The sequence below is a fragment of the Aptenodytes patagonicus genome, chromosome 3 (genome assembly GCF_965638725.1).
Source record: "Aptenodytes patagonicus chromosome 3, bAptPat1.pri.cur, whole genome shotgun sequence".
Taxonomy (NCBI): Eukaryota; Metazoa; Chordata; class Aves; order Sphenisciformes; family Spheniscidae; genus Aptenodytes; species Aptenodytes patagonicus.
Genome location: NC_134951.1, coordinates 86,011,175 through 86,029,337, shown reverse-complemented (window position 1 = coordinate 86,029,337; position 18,163 = coordinate 86,011,175). Strand labels below are relative to the sequence as shown.

General features: G+C 39.8%; 1 protein-coding gene across 6 annotated transcripts in view; it reads left to right on the top strand.

The window, feature by feature from the left end:
- The window catches only part of SIPA1L2 (signal induced proliferation associated 1 like 2), a 156,021-nt gene that overhangs the window by 32,594 nt on the left and 105,264 nt on the right, over positions 1-18,163 (top strand). For all 6 annotated transcript variants that reach the window (XM_076334120.1, XM_076334119.1, XM_076334118.1 and 3 more), the window contains exon 2: positions 1,225-1,297. The gene's annotated coding sequence lies outside the window, so the exon portion shown is untranslated. The remainder of the gene's footprint in view (positions 1-1,224; positions 1,298-18,163) is intronic.

Sequence of the window (18,163 nt, the reverse complement as noted above, 5' to 3'; positions counted from 1 at the left end):
CAGGAGGCTTTTGCTACTGTGAACGTACTGGTAAAAGTGGACTTAAGTGGCTGCCTAGTTTTCAGTAGGCCTAAAATGAGGATAGTCGTAAACTGTCCTGCATTCCATCTGTATGGGGTTTTATGTTTGTTTGTTACTGGTGTCTATAATACCTAGATTTGCAGTTGACTTAGGATTTTGAGGCTTTGTGTTCTTTTCCATTGTATGCACTATTCTGTGAAATACTTGCTAGAATTATTTTAATCCCTATGGTAGTGATTTAGTACAGGAAATAACATCTGTTCCTGCTGTGTGTGTGTTTCTGTTTCCTTTCTTTCAATATGAATGTAACATTGTATATTTTCAAGCTAGATTTTACTATCTAAGGTTGTGCTAAAACGAACTCCTTTTGAAACTGTTTTAGCGCAGAGAGAAAATAGCCAAATCAAATCACCTTATTGGTACATGATAGTTTTATGTTCTATATCTCTGTATGTTGATCAGACCAACCTATCTAAAATATTTTTACTTTACATATACTTTTATTTTACTTCATTCAGAAGTAATGGTATTTCCCTGTTTGCGAGGTTGTTTTCTGCATTTTAGTCACCTTTGTTAATGTTTCAACACCTTTTTTTTTTTTTTTTTTTTTTTTTTTTTTTTTTTTGGTCGTCTCTCCAATGTAAAGTTTGCAGCATTAGATACCTTATTGGCTGTAAGTCATCTCACAGATTCTCATAGAATGTTTCTAAACTTTTTGGATGAACTGACTATGATCTTCCCTCAAAACATTTTATGAAACTTCATGAATTTTTCTTAGGCTTGTAATTGAAAATATTATTAAGCTACTTGCTTTTTATAATATGGTTCTAGGAATAGCTGTGGACCCTTTATCATGACCTTTGAAGCAGAGCCATAATGAAACAGTCTGATGGTTCAGCAGCTACTGGTTCATGACCTCTTCCCCTAGCAAAGGTTTTTTTTCCAGTTATTGCCAGGAACTTACATAGATAACGGCTTTAAATTCTCTGTTGAAACACATACACATGGTATGTGTTACACTAGGCTGAATTTTAAAGCCATTGATTTGTTCTTGATATTTTATTTTCACCTATAAATTAGTAGATTCTCATTTTACACAAGTGTTCATTTAAGATTATTGTTTTTACTTATGCCTTAGTATCAGAAGTGGACATGTTCACCTAAAAATAAAAAAAAACCAAACCTTTCTAATTTGACTTGCAGGTGTCTCCATTTTACTGATACCAGAAAAAAAGTGATTCAAGTTGGCATCCTTTGGGAATCCTTCTAGCCAAAGGTAAGCATAATTTCTAACCAGTGACAAATATATTTTTAGTATATTTGTAGTATTACTCTACCTTTTAAATAAAATGGCAGCTCTGCTACTGTCTGTCTTGATGTTTGACATCTCACAAACTAAATTTCTTTGGGATATTTAAAGCATCTTAACAAACCCATAAGAGAATCATTTATATGGCTCAGCATACAAGTGAAGTTCAGTCTTTTTTGAAATCTGTAACTTGGCAGATTGCCTCTCATTAATGTTGAAGCGTATGGTACAATCACTTTGAGGCAACACTTATTATACAGCTGTTGTTATACAGAAGGATGATTGCATTCCTTAATGCATTGGATAAGCCAAAAATAAAATCATAATTTTGGTGATTTGGAAATTCTTAGCTTGGTCTTCCTCTGGAAAAGAGCTAATATGACCAGAAATAAACACTAGGATAATACGCTGAAAGAGTGTCCTTTGTAAGGGCTAATTAGGCTGCTTGTAGAAAATCCTGAAACTACAGTTGCAAAAGTCATGAGAACTTGATATTTTCTGCAACAGGAGTTAAGAGGTGCAGCCATCCTCCTATAGCTCCTAATTCTGCAAACTCCTTGCTCCAGTCCAACTGGATTGCTTTGTAGTTCTAGCGTATGGCTCAGGTTTAGAAATACTTCACGTTGGCTGAACACAATCTGTCATCTAATGAAGACATGCTCCCTGCAGCACAGTGAAGAAATGAATAATTTATTAGGGGATGAACACCTTCCTGTCCATGTGTGCATGCATGTTTACTTCTGAATAAAACCTGCTTTTGGGGATATAGATAAATACAGATTTATGTATAGATAAATTGTTTACTTTCAACAACATGCAAACGTTTGGGAAGTATTTCAATACAAACTTGAAAAACTTGATCAAATTCATTCATTCTATTTTCACTCCATGGGCTCACCAATAATACTATACTCTAGAGAGAAATCTGCCACATAAATAATTCTTCAGTTAATATATCTAGTAATCTGGTCACTGTCAGACATTGTAAATATGTACTGTAACTACTTTTGTTTGAAGAATGGAGTATCATAATGATGCACAGTGGAAAATAAATTGTGTATAATTGTGTGAGACGAGTAAGAGTTTCAGAATTACGCTTAGTTGCTTGTGGTCCAGATGAAAAACGTTGTCTTTTACAAACTGGAAAAAAACTAACTTAAAAGAAAAGCAATGATATATATGCAAAATTAGCAATATGGATTTCCCATATTGGAAGGTGAAAGAGATCGTAGCGAGAGGGAGAAGTAGTTATGGGAGATTTCTTTTGTAGAGAAGAAATAGAATAGTACAGGGCCACAATATGTCTTGTGGCTCATTCAATGTTCCTGGGGCAGTCTAATGTCAAACATGTATCAGAGATGTATTTTATCACCAAAAATTAAAGGTAAGAGGTAATAAATATTTATAGATTTAAGACTACACTTTAGTATAGCTCAGGATTTCACAATTTTACAGCTGCTGTAGGAGAAAGTAGGAAAGTAAAATGCCAAAACTTTTGTTTAAGAGAAGCTCTCAAAATTTTCCCACTTTCATGTTAGCACTGAAGTTACCCTTCAGTGGGTATCGTAGGAAGAAGTGCTGTACTCATGTTCCTTCTTTCTATGTAATGGGCAGATTTGGAGGAGGAGGGGGGAAAGTTGGGTCCCTTCTACCTCCCTTCTTTCTAGATTAATAATATTATGAGGATATGATCAATGTGAAATCAAATCAGGTTAAAAGCAGACACAGTGAAGTTTTACGTAATCTTCTAAGCTAGGCTGCTAATTTTTGTAGTAGTCGCTTTTTCTCTTTCGTCTTTTTCTCTTTTGCACAAAGCACAAAAAGAAAGAATTATATACCTTTATACCTAGGAAAATAAGTAAATGTTCTGAGAAACTGGTCTAATTTTAGCTTTTTTCCTGATTATTGTTATAACTGAAATGTTGGGTTTTGTAAGAGTAGATAAATTTTATCTATATCTATAAATTATAGATGATTATAAATGAATTATATTAAATAAGTTACGCTTCATACTCTTATTGTATTCATTCTAGTCTCTTCATTTCCAGTCTTTTCAAGCACCATACTTCTGCGGTAAATACAGTGCTCCACTACTCTGTTCTTTTACACAGGAAGAATGTAAAAGATCATTACTGAAGCTGGTTAGAAACTTCTATTTTCTGACAAAAACTTATTTTGCATGATCTATTTTTTTTCTAAAATATTCCTATTTTGGGTCAGGAAAATAAAACCAGATTTTTTTTTTAATGGAACTGTCCCCAAATCTTTTATTCTTTGTAAGTTCAACGTTAAGCTATGTTTGCCTAGGGGGCAAACTAAGCTTGTAAAAGCTGGTGTTCAAGCATCTAAGGTCCGTGCTGGTGGCCAGCTTTTCTGACTAGGCTGCATCTGTTGTGAGGCAATAGTTTTCTTTCTGACTGAACCAGGTATAGTCATGCAGTTCCCATGACAGACATCTACAGCATAGACGAGATATTTGACTAGGGAGGCCAGCCAAACATGGGAGACAGAGCAGAGAGAGCACAGAATTTCTAACAGCTGCTTGTGAAGTACCCGTGCCTGTTGAAGATTCAGGACAGGACTGTCCTTCCAGAATATTCCAGGTGTTCCAAATGCAGGCTTGAAGATAACTTCTGCTTTATACTTCATAATACTCTACATGCAGTTGCAGTTTGTACTTCTTTTTTCCAGTGCAGTAGTTTTGTCTCTATCATATTGATGACACCAGTAAAACTTCTTTCATTTCCAACTACATATTGTTTCCAGGATAAAAAAAAAAATTCTGAAAGAAGAATTGATTTTTTTTTAAATTTTATTTTTAATTTATTATGCATTCAGAGATTTGTATGAAGTAAGATAACTGCTTTTGGATTCTGTACAAGGTTGTCAATCTATTTAAAGAATCATAGATTTAGGAGAGTCTGAATAATTGACCTTCCTTGCCAGTGGTTTGGCATGGTTGGCTTATGTTGTGATGCAAGAAACAAAATTGAACTTTGTGGCCAGCCGCCTGAGCCCCTCTGTCCTCTGTGTGCTACAGCAGTTAAACTATGTGAATGCTCAATAGCTACATGTTATCGTTTATCAGGTTTTAAGTGGCTTCCTTTGCTCACATCAACTTAATAGTTTCTTTCCCCTTCTCATCTAAGACTCCACTTTTCAATAAATGGTCTGTTCTGTAATACGAAATAAGATCACCAGACTCCTGTGTTACTGAGCCTGATGAAGCTCTGCTATATTAATGGCAGTATAGAACATACCTCTGAATCTTACTTACTACTTTTCATATAAACAGTGTCTTTTGCTTCAGAAATAGTCAGACTGAGAGAAAAATATTGTAACATTTTGTATTATGTGTTGTCAAGAATATCTGTGTTTGAATAATGCTAATTATGTAGTAAAGAACAACTTAACACTGGTAAATCTAGTTTAGTATTGTATGATAACCACTTCTAGCATTGCATTTGCCTTATCTTTTGGCTGCATAGTTAGCCAAGGCATAGTAGCTGTTTAAAGAAATCTGGAAGAAGCTGAAAAATATAACTTGTAACTCTTTTGCTTTCTTTCTATGGTTCAAAGTAATAGTAGTTGTAATATAATAATCCTCATTCTTTTTGCAGCATTACAAATGTCTAATCTTGCATGTGCTGGTATATTAATGAGGTGCATTGTTTTTCTTGCATAATTTGCAAGGTATGTAACACAAGGAATATTGCTTTTTACAGCTGGGAGAAGAAACTTGTGGTTTGCTCATCCATGAACTAAATACACATTGATTTTTATTTTTTGTTCCATATATTCTGCGAAGACGCTTATGCCAAAATAATTCTCTGGGTATAGCTTACGCTTGTGGTGGCACTGGTACTGATTAGCTGTTTTGGTAATCCTGATTTTGAAATATGTAAACCTAGAGTATTTTGTAGACCTTAAGAACTTATTCACTCTTCTTCTATCGTAAGAACAGGCATAAGAAGATAGAAAGGAAATTATTCTCATTGTAGAAAACTGCTAGTGGTTTTGTATCTGAAGAAAGTTAAGTAGTTAACCATTTATTAAAGAATGGTAACACTAAGAAGTAAAAAGTATTTGAAGTTTGTTTCTGTTTAAGATGTATTTTAAAAGTGGTCACACAAGACTAAATGTTTGAGAAATGTTTACAATATCAACTATTTAAAAAGGAATCTAAATTACTTATATTAGGTTGTTTAGCTCTTGCAACTGCACAGGCCTGCATTATGTCTGTAGATGTACTGTTAAGGCAGTGGAACAGATAATAAAATTAGAGGCTGTACATCCACATAGAATATATGTGTTAGATTTGAGTGATAAACTTATCCATATTTGCCTAAGTTATCATCTGCTTCCTGGGTGACCTTCTGCTTGGGAGTATGTGTCCAAATATATGAAGTGAATATAGAATCAGTAAACCTAAATGCAGCACTTGGTCTTAGTTTTGCATCCAGTGGCATATTTCCTTTTAATAAATAAATAAATTTAAAATAAGTTCACCCCTCTTCACCTACTGATAAACTAACCGCTAGCTACTGAAACCACTATTCCTTTCATATTTCTGATAGTTATTGTATAGGGACACATGTACATGGGACAACGTATCTGATCTTGAAGTTTGGTATTTTGGTAGCATATTTGTGACCTGGGAAAGAACCTGCTTCTAAAGGCTTATGTATTTGTGTGAATTAATTAAAACCTAAACTATTGACAGTTTATATATGGTGTTGATAGTTATCATATGGGGGTAGATAGAACAATGTAGTTTGTGCATAAACATACCATATTTTCAGAAACTAATGCAAAGAAAGAATGTATAGCAGTAAATTTGATCCTAAAATATATGGAGAGTATAGTGTGATACAGCTTTTTCATAGAAAACATGGCATGCATTTGGTGCAAAGAAAATTGTTTTCAGAAGCTGAACTGTATTAGACAAATCAGAGAATTGCTGAGGTGGGCAGGCATCTCTTGACATCGTGTAGTCCAGCCCCCCTGCTTAAGGATGGTCAGCTAGGGCAGGTTGCTCAGGGCCAAGTCCAGTCAGGTTTTAAATATCTTCAAGGGTGGAGACTCCACAACCTCTCTGGGCAACCTGTTCTGTTGTCTGACTCTCTTAGTAAACAAGTGTTTTCTCATGTTTAGATGGAGTTTCACATGTTTCAGTTTGTGTCTATTGCCTCTTGTCCTGTCAGTGAACACCAATGAGAAGTCTGGTTCCCTCTTCATTGCCCCTGATCAGGCACTGGTAAGATTCCCCCGAGCCTTCTCTTCTCCAGGCCGAACAGTCCCAGCTCTCTCAGCCTTTCTTCATGTGAAAGATGCTCCAATCCCTTAATCATTTTAGTGGCACTTCGCTGGATTTGCTCCAGTAATTCCATGTCTTTCTGGCACTGGGGAACCCAGAATACAGTACTCCAGATGTGTTGAGGGAATGATGATGAAATTTTAGCTCTAACCAGTAAGTGAAAAATAACTAGCTAGAAATGCAGATAGGCACATACCATATTTGTCAATAGCAATGTAATATATTCAGTAATTCAGTATGATGTCTGATGTCTCAAATATCCCTTTTCAATCTCCAAATTGTTACCCTTTATTTCCTCTGTGAGAATAAAAATATACTTGGGTATAAATAAAATATCAAGCTGCTTTATTTTTCAAGGCATAGTGTGCTATATGCTTCAGTTTTGGAGCGGTACGTAGTCATAATAGTTCTTTCATCTGTCACCTGCGTGGAAGGGTCATGGGTAAGTGATCCAGGGTTTTGTTAAAAAGTTATTAGACCACATACTACAAAATACTATTAATGCTATGGGTTGGTTGTTTGTTTTTGTAAAATCATGTCAATCTGCAGAGTTGACCTTCCTAGTCTGGTTCCCTTCAGACTGTCATAAATCTGGCAGGACTTACCAGTTCAGGCAGAGGGCTATTTTGGTTCCTAAAGGCAGTGAGCCAAAAAAATACCTGTGCTATGTTAGGTTTCTCTGCACTGCGCTTCACAAAGTCTGTGGTTCTGGGAAGATTTATTAGGTTGGCTGGATCTGTCCGTTCAGCTTACTGAAGCTTGGAAAGTAGTAGGACTCTCTCACCTATTCAAATGCTATATAATTCTAAATAATAAAGAGATAACAGTAAGAAGCACTAGTTGACCACTTAGAATCATAGAATCATTAAGGTTGGAAAAGACCGCTAAGATCATCGAGTCCAACTGTCAACCCAACACCACCATGCCCACTAAACCATGTCCCTAAGCGCCACATCTACTCGTCTTTTAAATACTTCCAGGGATGGGGACTCAACCACTTCCCTGGGCAGCCTCTTCCAATGTTTCACCACTCTTTCAGTAAAGAAATTTTTCCTCACGTCCAATCTAAACCTCCCCTGGCGCAACTTGAGGCCATTTCCTCTCGTCCTATCACTAGTTACTTGGGAGAAGAGACCGACACCCACCTCGCTACAACCTCCTTTCAGGTAGTTGTAGAGAGCCCTGAGTAGGGCTGAGCCTCCTTTTCTCCAGACTAAACAACCCCAGTTCCCTCAGCTGCTCCTCATAAGACTTGTTCTCCAGACCCCTCACCAGCCTCGTTGCCCTTCTCTGGACACGCTCCAGCACCTCAACATCCTTCTTGTAGTGAGGGGCCCAAAACTGAACACAGTATTCGAGGTGCGGCTTCACCAGTGCCGAGCACAGGGGCACGATCACTTCCCTACTCCTACTGGCCACACTAGTTCTGACACAGGCCAGGATGCCATTGGCCTTCTTGGCCGCCTGGGCACACTGCTGGCTCATGTTCAGCCAGCTGTCAACCAGCACCCCCAGGTCCTTTTCCGACAGGCAGCTTTCCAGCCACTCTTCCCCAAGCCTGTAGCACTGCATGGGGTTGTTGTGGCCAAAGTGCAGGACCCGGCCCTTGGCCTTGTTGAATCTCATACAGTTGGCCTGGGCCCATCGATCCAGCCTGTCCAGGTCCCTCTGCAGAGCCTTCCTACCCTCGAGCAGATCAACACTCCCGCCCAACTTGGTGTCGTCTGCAAACTTACTGAGGGAGCACTCGATCCCCTCATCCAGATCATTGATAAAGATACTGAACAAGACTGGCCCCAAAACTGAGCCCTGGGGAACACCGCTCGTGACTGGCCGCCAACTGGATGTAACTCCATTCACCACAACTCTCTGGGCCCGACCGTCCAGCCAGTTTTTGGCCCAGCGCAGAGTCCACCTGTCTAAGCCGTGAGCCGCCAGCTTCTCTAGGAGAATGCTGTGGGAGACAGTGTCAAAGGCCCTACTGAAGTCCAGGTAGACCACATCCACAGCCTTTCCCTCGTCCACTAGGCGGGTCACCTGGTCATAGAAGGAGATCAGGTTGGTCAAGCAGGACCTGCCTTTCATGAACCCGTGCTGGCTGGGCCTGATCCCCTGGTTGTCCCACTCATGCCTTGTGAGCGCCCTCAAGATGAACCGCTCCATAATCTTCCCCGGCACCAAGGTCAGGCTGACAGGCCTGTAGTTCCCCGGATCCTCCTTCTGGCCCTTCTTGTAGATGGGCGTCACATTGGCAAGCCTCCAGTCGTCCGGGACCTCCCCCGTTAACCAGGACTGCTGATAAATGATGGAGAGTGGCTTGGCGAGCTCCTCCGCCAGCTCCCTCAGCACTCTCGGGTGGATCCCATCCGGCCCCATAGACTTGTGAGCGTCCAGGTGGCGTAGCAGGTTGTTGACTGCTTCCTCTTGGATTACGGGGGGTTCATCCTGCTCGTCGTCCCTGTCTTCCAGCTCGGGGGGCTGAGTACCCTGAGGATAACTGGTCTGCCTGTTAAAGACTGAGGCAAAGAAGGCATTGAGTACCTCAGCCTTTTCCTCATCCTCAGTGACAATGTTCCCCCCTGCATCCAATAAAGGATGGAGATTCTCCTTGGCTCTCTTCCTGTCATTAATATATTTGTAAAAACATTTTTTGTTGTCTTTAACGACAGCGGCCAGATTGCGTTCTAGCTGGGCTTTTGCCTTTCTCATTTCTTCTCTGCACGACCTAACGAGATCCCTGTACTCTTCTTGAGTCGCCTGCCCCTTCTTCCACAAACAGTAAACTCTCCTTTTTTTCCTGAGTCCCAGCAAGAGCTTCCTGTTCAGCCAGGCCGGTCGTCTTCCCCGCCCGTTCTTCTTACGGCATACAGGGACAGCCTGCTCCTGCGCCTTTAAGACTTCCTTCTTGAAGATCGTCCAGCCTTCCTGGACCCCTTTGCCCTTCAGGACTGTCTCCCAAGGGACTCTCTCAACCAACGTCCTGAACAGGCCAAAGGCCGCCCTCTGGAAGTCCATGGTTGTGGTTTTGCTGCCCCCCCTCCTTACTTCACCGAGGATCGAGAATTCTACCATTTCATGGTCACTAAGCCCAAGACGGCCTCCGACCACCACATCTCCCACCAGTCCTTCTCTGTTAGTAAACAGCAGGTCGAGCGAGGCACCTCCCCTGGTAGGCTCACGTACCAGCTGTGTCAGGAAGTTGTCTTCCACACGCTCCAGGAACCTCATAGACTGCTTCCTCTCTGCCGTGTTGTATTTCCAGCAGACGTCTGGGAAGTTGAAGTCCCCCACGAGAACAAGGGCTAGCGATTGAGAGACTTCTGCCAGCCGCTTGTAGAACGCTTCAGCCACCTCTTCATCCTGGTTGGGTGGTCTATAACAGATTCCCAGCAGGATATCTGCCTTGCTGGCCTTCCACCCCTCATCCTTACCCTTACTTGTGAAGGCATGCATTATTAGTGAGGTTCACCAAAAATAGAAGTCAAGGCGGATTAACATGCAAGTTAATAAAATGGAAGAGCTTACTAATTTGTGTTTTGTGCTAGCTGTTTTGGAGAGGGCATGGGGAAAAAAGAGGGATTATTGGCAGGTTGGGTATAAGGAAAGGAGAGCTAGGATTAAGAGCTGGAGAGTGATGAGTCTTAGAAGGGAAAGAGATGGCTATTCCCAAAAAATTGGGAAAACCTAGTATAAAATCTTCTTTCCCTAGCCCTCAGCAAATGCAGTGTGTATTTGCTCTTTAAGGAAGAGGCTGATACACCACTGGTGCATACTAAAAAGATATAAGATGAAACAACAAATGCCCTAATAACCAAATAAAAAGAATTGAAAGAAAGTTGTTGGGAGGGAGGGGGGAAAGGATGCACACCATCTTGATCTCTTCATTCATATAGTCTAATTTATGAATTGTGTGTTGTTCTTTTATACAAAGTGAAGGATTACAATAAATTATCTTAATTGAAGTCCTTTGTTTCTGGCTCATGCAGAAAAAGATCTCCGTATTTGAAATAATTAAGAATTAATGCAAATACTTTTGAAGATAAACTGAAGAATGGGTCAAAATCATATCCTATGAGCTTGGTTTTGGTTGGAAGCAGAGCTGTGCAGGATGAGTGGGAAGGTTGGAAAAAAGAGCTATGCATTTGTGAAGGAGAGACTTCTCAGAGAAAATTGGGGAAACAGAACATGGAACAGAATGGGAGAGATGAGAAATGAAAAACATACAAGAATTTAAAAATGGTTCGGGGAGAGCCAAAGCCCTTCTGGAATTAAAGCTGGTGAAGGATGTGAAGGGCAACAAAAAACCTGCTACAAGTACATAAGCAGTAGAAGGAATGCTAGGGAAAATGTGAGCCCACTGACGCATGGGGTAGGGGAGCTGGTGACAAAGGACGCAGAAGAGGCTGAAGTACTGAATACCTTTTTCACCTCAGTCTTCATGGGTAAGACCAGCCTTCAGGAATCCTGGAAAGTGTGGAGCAAGGAAGATTTACCCTCAGTGGAGGAGGACTGAATTAAGGAATACTTAAACAAATTGAGCATAAAGAAGTCCGTGGGACTTGATGGGATGCACCCATGAATGCTGAGGGAGCTGACTGATGTCACTGTGAAGGCACTCCTGAGATCATGGCAATTTGGAGAAGTTCCTGAGGACTGGAGAAAAGCAAATGTCCAAGAAGGATCTGGGGAAGTACGGGTGGATCAGCCTTGCCTGTTGCTGTGAAGGTGACAGAGCAAGTAATCCTGGAAGGTATTTCCAGATACGTGAAGGACAAGAATGTGAGTGGGAGTAGTGAGCATGGATTTAAAAAGGGAAAATCCTGCTTAACCCACCTGATAGGCTTCTATGATGAGATGGCTGGCTGGGTGGATGAGGGGAGGTGGCCTTGATAAATGGACAGTGAGACAGACTGAAAACTGGCTGAACTGCCAGGTGCAGAGGGTTGTGATCAGCAGCACAAAGTCCAGTGGGAGGCCAGTTATTAGTGGTGTACACTAGGGGCCGATACTAGGTTCAGTACTGTTTAATGTCTTCAGTAATGATCCAGATGATGGGACTGCGTGCACCCTCAGTAAGTTTGCTGGTGATACAAAACTGGGAAGATGTGTGATATCCCAGATGGTTGGGCTGCCATTCAGAGGGACCTTGACAGGCTGGAGAAATGGGCAGAGAAGAACCTCTCTAGTTCAACAAAGGAGAATGCCAAGTCCTACAGCTGGGGAGAAATAACCCCATGAACCAGTACGTACTGGAGTTCAACTATCTGGAAAGCAGCACTGCAGAAAAGGACCTGGAGATTGGGTGGACAGCAATTTGAACGTGAGCCAGCAATGTGTCCTTGTGGCGAAGAAGGCTAATAGTGTTCCAGGCTGTATGAGGAAGTGGGTTGCCAGCAGGTTGAGGGAGGGGGTCCTACCCCTCAGCGCTCACGAGGCCACACCTAGAATACTGTGTCCAGTTCTGGGTTTCCCAGTACGAGAGAGATGGATGTACTGGAGAGCATCCAGCGCAGGCCACAAAGATGGTTAAGGGACCGGAGCATCTCTCATATGGGGAAGGGCTGAGTGAGCTGGAACTGTTTGGCCTAGAGAAGGCTCAGGGGGAATCTCATCAATGTGTAAATACTTGAAGGGAGGGTGTAAAGAGGATTGAACCAGGCTCTTTTCGGTGGTGCCCAGTGACAGGACAAGAGGCAATGGGCATAAATTGAAATACACTAAATTCCATCTGAACATAAGAAAAGACTTCCACTGCGAGGGTGGTCGGGCACTGCAACAGGCTTCCAGGAGAGGTTGTGGATTCTCCATCCTTGACAATGTTTAAAACCTGACCGGACATGGCCATGAGCAGCCAATCTATCTGACCCAGCTTGAGCAGGGGGGTTGGGCTAAATAATCTCCAGCGATCCCTTCTAACCTCAACTATTCAGTGATTCAGTGTGATTCTGAGAAAATTTATAGGAAAAGGGGAGAAACAGATGCATATTTTCCAAGCAGAAAAAAGCTAGAACATATTGATAAATTCCATGAATTAAAAAGATGAAGTCAAGGTCACTTGCAGCTCTTTCTTAATCAAGTTGTAGGGAAAATGCTCAGGTCGTTTATCCCTTGGTTAGTGAGCTTAGGAAGCAGGGTAATAGACATCAGAATTTTTTTCAGGCTCAGTTCATTAGGGGGGAAAGATTTAATGAGGTTTTGGAAGCATTTTTCAGGGTCAAAGTGGATTGTCTAAAAGAACTATCAGTGCTTTGAATTTTGTGAAACTGGCTATGCTATAATATTTTTACCCTGTCTGTGGAATGTTGAAGTCCTTGTTTTCAATAAATTTTAGTCTTAAAATACCGATAATATGATACAGATGACCTCCTGTTATATTTGGCCTTCTCTTGGGTAGCCTGTCACATCCACTCCTATCTAAAAAATGCAGACAGCTTAAAATAATCTCTTGCAGGGTGACCTGGTCTGGTTATTAACCCAGCACACTTTGAGCCCTGTCTATTTGCAAAGATGGGGGGGGAGAGGAGGGGGCAGGAGGCAAGGAAGCATCTAGTTTCAAAAATAGAAATCTCACAAGTACTCTGTTCATCTTTCTTAGTCCTCTAAAAAGTTATTCATTTGCTATGAGCAATACTTCATAGTTCTTACCTGTTAGACTTTGTGCAGTTTTTTCTTTGTCTTGCCATCTCACTCTTGTCATTTAGCCTAGTAACCTGATTTGCTGCCTCACCAAATTCCTCCGTATGAATGGAGTGTATACTCTATCATGCATGGCAGCCTGGGGGGCAGAGGGGTGTAAGGAGGAATACAAAATTTTCCCAGATCCTCCACTTCATCTAGTGTCCGCTTGTATACAGTTTTTCTGTTCCATCTTATTGCAAATGGGAGAAAGTGATATGGATGGAAATGAATCATACTTTAAAAAAAATAAACAGGAAGATTTTCTTCTTGAAATTTCTTGAGATTTCTCTGTCATCTTTAAGGCCAGTGAAATTAACTGCTCTGGACAGCTTCAGGAAGGGCAGGGCTACATGCCAGCAAATGCTGAGGATCAAAGTCCACTGCAGCAGCAAAGTTTTCTCAAAAATATAAACTAAATTTGTAAACATTTTTTGAAGTGGTTATTTCTAAGAGGGGCAGGAACATGTGCTTCCATTTCATGTACTTTTTGTTAAGCTTATATACTGACTGTCTCCTTAGAAGAAAGGAGGAGTTCAGCCATTTTTGTATGTGACATCCTTCCTTTTGTCATTTGTCTCTTGGAGATTGTAGAAAAGTGATCTTCATTATTGTTAATGATGATAACAGCTAATTATGTTTGGGTGACTGACAGATTAGATAGACCGTCTATTTCTACTTTGCCTTTCTTTATTTTTCGGTTGGCTCCAAAGCACCATTCACAGATATTTACTTAACTTCTCTTACTTAATGAGGAATGTTCCTCTCGTATCATGTTTAGAAGCCAGATACAAAGAATGTGACTTTGATTTTTGACTCTGATTGTTTTCGTCTTTCCCTAAAGTAGGATTTATTTATTTTTTTAAGAAGAGAACGTTTAGCAATATCTTCCTGCTTGTTTTAAAATTTAAAATACACCTGTAAATAGATTTCTTTGTTTTTTCCTGTTTTATTCTCTTTGGCAAGCTTTTTTTAGAATTTTGAAGGTCAGAGTGGGCTGCAGGTCTAATTCAAAATTATTTTCTAAGGAACAGATAAACTGATGTTATAGTCTAGCCCTTTTGCTTTACATATGCTAATTATTAGATTACATTTGGCAGTTGGTAGCTTTGTCTGAGGAGGAGGAAGAGTGTGGATTGTATGACAGCTGTGTGCATTTCGGCTAACTTGGTCTCCAGGGCAGCCAGCATTTATGGTACTTTTAGATTTAGCAAGGTAATCTTGGGTGTCTCTTACTTTGCATTTGATATTGTTTGACTTTGAAACAGTGTTCTTAAACTACACAATAGAAATCGGTGTTTGAAATACTTTGTTTTTCTCAAACAAGTTAGTGTATGCAACCATGATAGATTTTAAGTTACTGAAGTGTGGTGTTACTGAAGTAGGAAGGAAACTTGTTCTGTCATAGGATTATTACCACTATAATGAGTTGTTGGGATTGACATTTTGTATCAAGGTAAGGAAATGATGTAGCTAAAAAGTTAAAATGAAGGCTATTTTTTAATTTAAGCTTTTTTCTTTTCTTTTTTTTGGGGGGGTTAGCAGAGTGTCTCTTTAGAAGTAACTGTGAAAATATAAAAATTGACAGACTGCATACTGAAATTATGTTGTAGTTGGCAAGTGTGTTTTATGAAATAAGATTATTTTTGTCTTGAACCTCCATGTTTATATTCCTGTTGCCCTTGTATTTTTTTCTTATTAAGCTCACCCAGGAAACTAAAATAGAATTCTCCATTGTGTTAGGTGTGTGTGGCTTACTATGAGGTGTTGTGTGCATGGCTTCTAGAACTATATACTGAAGTAATTATTTCATTGTTTTGAAGCTTCAGGTTTCCTGGTTTGACAAAAGTGAACTAAAGCACAATTTGAAACCAGATACATTCATGACAGAGGAACAACGTGACAGTTGCCAGTGGAACAGCTGCAAGTCTATGGAAAGTATAGGGCCTAGTTATACCTGCGACTGTATTTCTGAAGCAAAAATTGAAAACTTAGAGAATATTTTGGTGCTGCTGTGATGTGGGGTATATTTAATAACTTTTTGCAGAGACATAGTTTGTTAGTTTCTAAACTTTTAAAGTCATCATCCAGAAAATTTAAAATATTCCTTTTAGTTCAAGGAGATTAAAACTTAAAACTTAGTTTTAAAATTAGAATGAATAAAGGTAACTATTTTAGAAGGATCTTGTAGAAACATAGTCAAACTAATATTCTGGATGGACATAAGGTGTTTTGTTCAGGGTCAAGTGAGATATAGACCTTTGTGTAGAACACTATCAGAAATAATGGTATCTTGGAGTATTGCGATAAAATTAGAGTTCCCTCCCAGTAAAACCTCCATAATATCTTGTCTCTCTTCTTTGTGAATATCTAGCTGAAGTGGATGATGCAGCATTAATGCTTCACTCATCTGGTTGATTTAAAATTAGTTTGGTTTTTTTATCTATTACTTTGGTGCTGAGTGAACTATGAATAAATCTTAACTAAACTGAATTTCTTTTTATTTCTTTTGCCAGAAAAATCAATCCCTCATACTAACCCCCCCAGTGTTGGCCATAAGCTCAATGGATGGGTGATGAGGGGCTGGTGATAGAGTGCATTCGACTGGGACATGCATTCTACTGCATGCCCCTCATTGCCCACATGCTCCCTTCTCTGCAGCTTTCTCATACTTTTTCCTTCTCTTTGTTTCACCCACTAATGCAATACTCTCCCCTGTCTTTTATCCCTTCCCTAAAATAATAAAATAATTGTCCAACAGCTTCTTTTCCTTTTGCTTCAGTTAAGCCACGAGGTTATGTGCACATGATCCACATAGTTGCTGAAGAGCAGAGAACTGAGCTCGGTTGGCAAATGCAAACCTCCTGGCCCTACTGGTGCATACATTTATATCTGGTATGTGTTTGAGGCATATGTGTTCATATGCTTCCTAACCTGAGGCATCAGGGAATCCAAGCTTGCTCAGGCCATGGGTAGAAGGAGGACTGCAAAACTGATTTGTTTTGGATGTTGTATAGACTTAGAGGTAGAGAGAAGCACTGGTAAGGAAATTGTAATTTTAGTTAGAATTAAGTGGTAGTGCTTAATTTAATTGTCTAGTCCTATTAAAAATTATTTTCTCTAGCAGTTGTCTTTATAGTTAATTTACTTTCTTCTTCCTCTTTTTCCCTCCTTCTCCCAACTCAATGCCTGGACTGTTAACATATAACTTAAGTTTTCTAACTGACAGATTTTTTTTTTTTATTGCTCTTACTGACTTTTAAATGTCAGCTTTGACTAGAATATACTTACTGTCTCCTTTCAACCCCTGATAACCATGCTGATTTGCATGCAGACAGCAACCCCCGTTATTTTGATTCAAGTGTTACCACCTTGATGCTCTGTCCTTTTTACATAGTCCATTTCCCTTAAGTATTCAGTCTGGCAACAGCCCAACTATGTTGGGCATACTGCTCAGTGAAGATTTTACTGAAATAGTTTTTACTTGTGTTTTTTTCTCTAGTTAGCCGAAGTAGAGCTAAGCACAGTTTAAACAGATGTTTCTCTATTTATGTTTAGATTACAGAATATTGTAAAATGACCTTGTTTCATAGCATGGAAGGAGGCCTTACTGGTATCCCATACCTCCTATGAAGGCTATCTGTATGATGGATTGGGGGTGGGTGGTTGTTTTTGTTTGAGCACTATTAGTTCTTGTGCTCCCTTACAAAAAATGCCCTTACAAAGGCAGGATAGAAATGTCTGTATGTGTTCTATGGATGAATCTTTGCAGCATATCATTCACACTTAATTTAATCCGTAACGTACATGCTAGCTCCTTTATTCAATTGTTATGAAATCTACTTATTAATTGGATCAGAAGACATCTGGTTTTGATACTGATTCATGTTTAAAAAAATCTTTCAGTTGACCACATATATGGTCTGTAAAGTGGTATTCATTCCTTCTCTGGAAGCAAACGTTTCCAGAAAAGTACTGCCTTACATGTCCATTGCCCAGACTTAGGATCTACTTCCGTTGTCTCGTCTACAATTATTAGACGTTGACGATAGCTAGAACTGGGAAGAATTTTTTTTTTCCCCTGTTATGTGAATATTTTGATTTCTAAGTGTTTCTGTATTTGGTGGGGATGAAGTGGAGATCTGCAAACTTTCCTCTAGATGCCTCCCCACTTCAGAGTAGCCAGCTGCTCGGTAGTTTCGGTGTTTCACTGGAGTGTTGATTGCTGAGGTTCTGTTTTGTAGACTTGTTGCAATAAGATTTAATTTACTTCCCTATATTAAACAGAGAAGTGAGAACTTACTTCTTACTGGAATCTGAGTAATATTGCAACACAGCAGGAATACATAATTATAAATGCTTAGAAAACAAGCTGTGTATGGGACAGACTGTACTCATTTTTTAAATTAATAAAATAACTTTTTTCTAAAAACAAAAAATGAACACCCCCCTCCCCCGCCAAAAAAACCCAAACCACACACCAAAAAAACCCCCAACGCAAACCCTACCAACAAAAACCAAACTCAAATTCAGTTCCTTCTCAGAGTATTTCAGGGTAGGAAGACGTTTACTGCATTGTACTGTGTAGCTGCTCTGGATAATTTTTTCTGTATTTGTACTTCAGTTCTACAGTTTTTCACAAAGCTGCTTTTCTCCAGTAGACTCAGAATTTTTATGTTAATGTGTACTTTTTCCCCAGTCACTTCACACTGTCACTGGGGTTCTACAGAGTTCAATGGAAATAATGCTTGTCTTGTTTAGCTTAAGCACAATATGCTACTATAGTATTTTTACCCAACTTTATGTGCAAAGCAGTTGGTATGGTGTATTGAATTCTATCT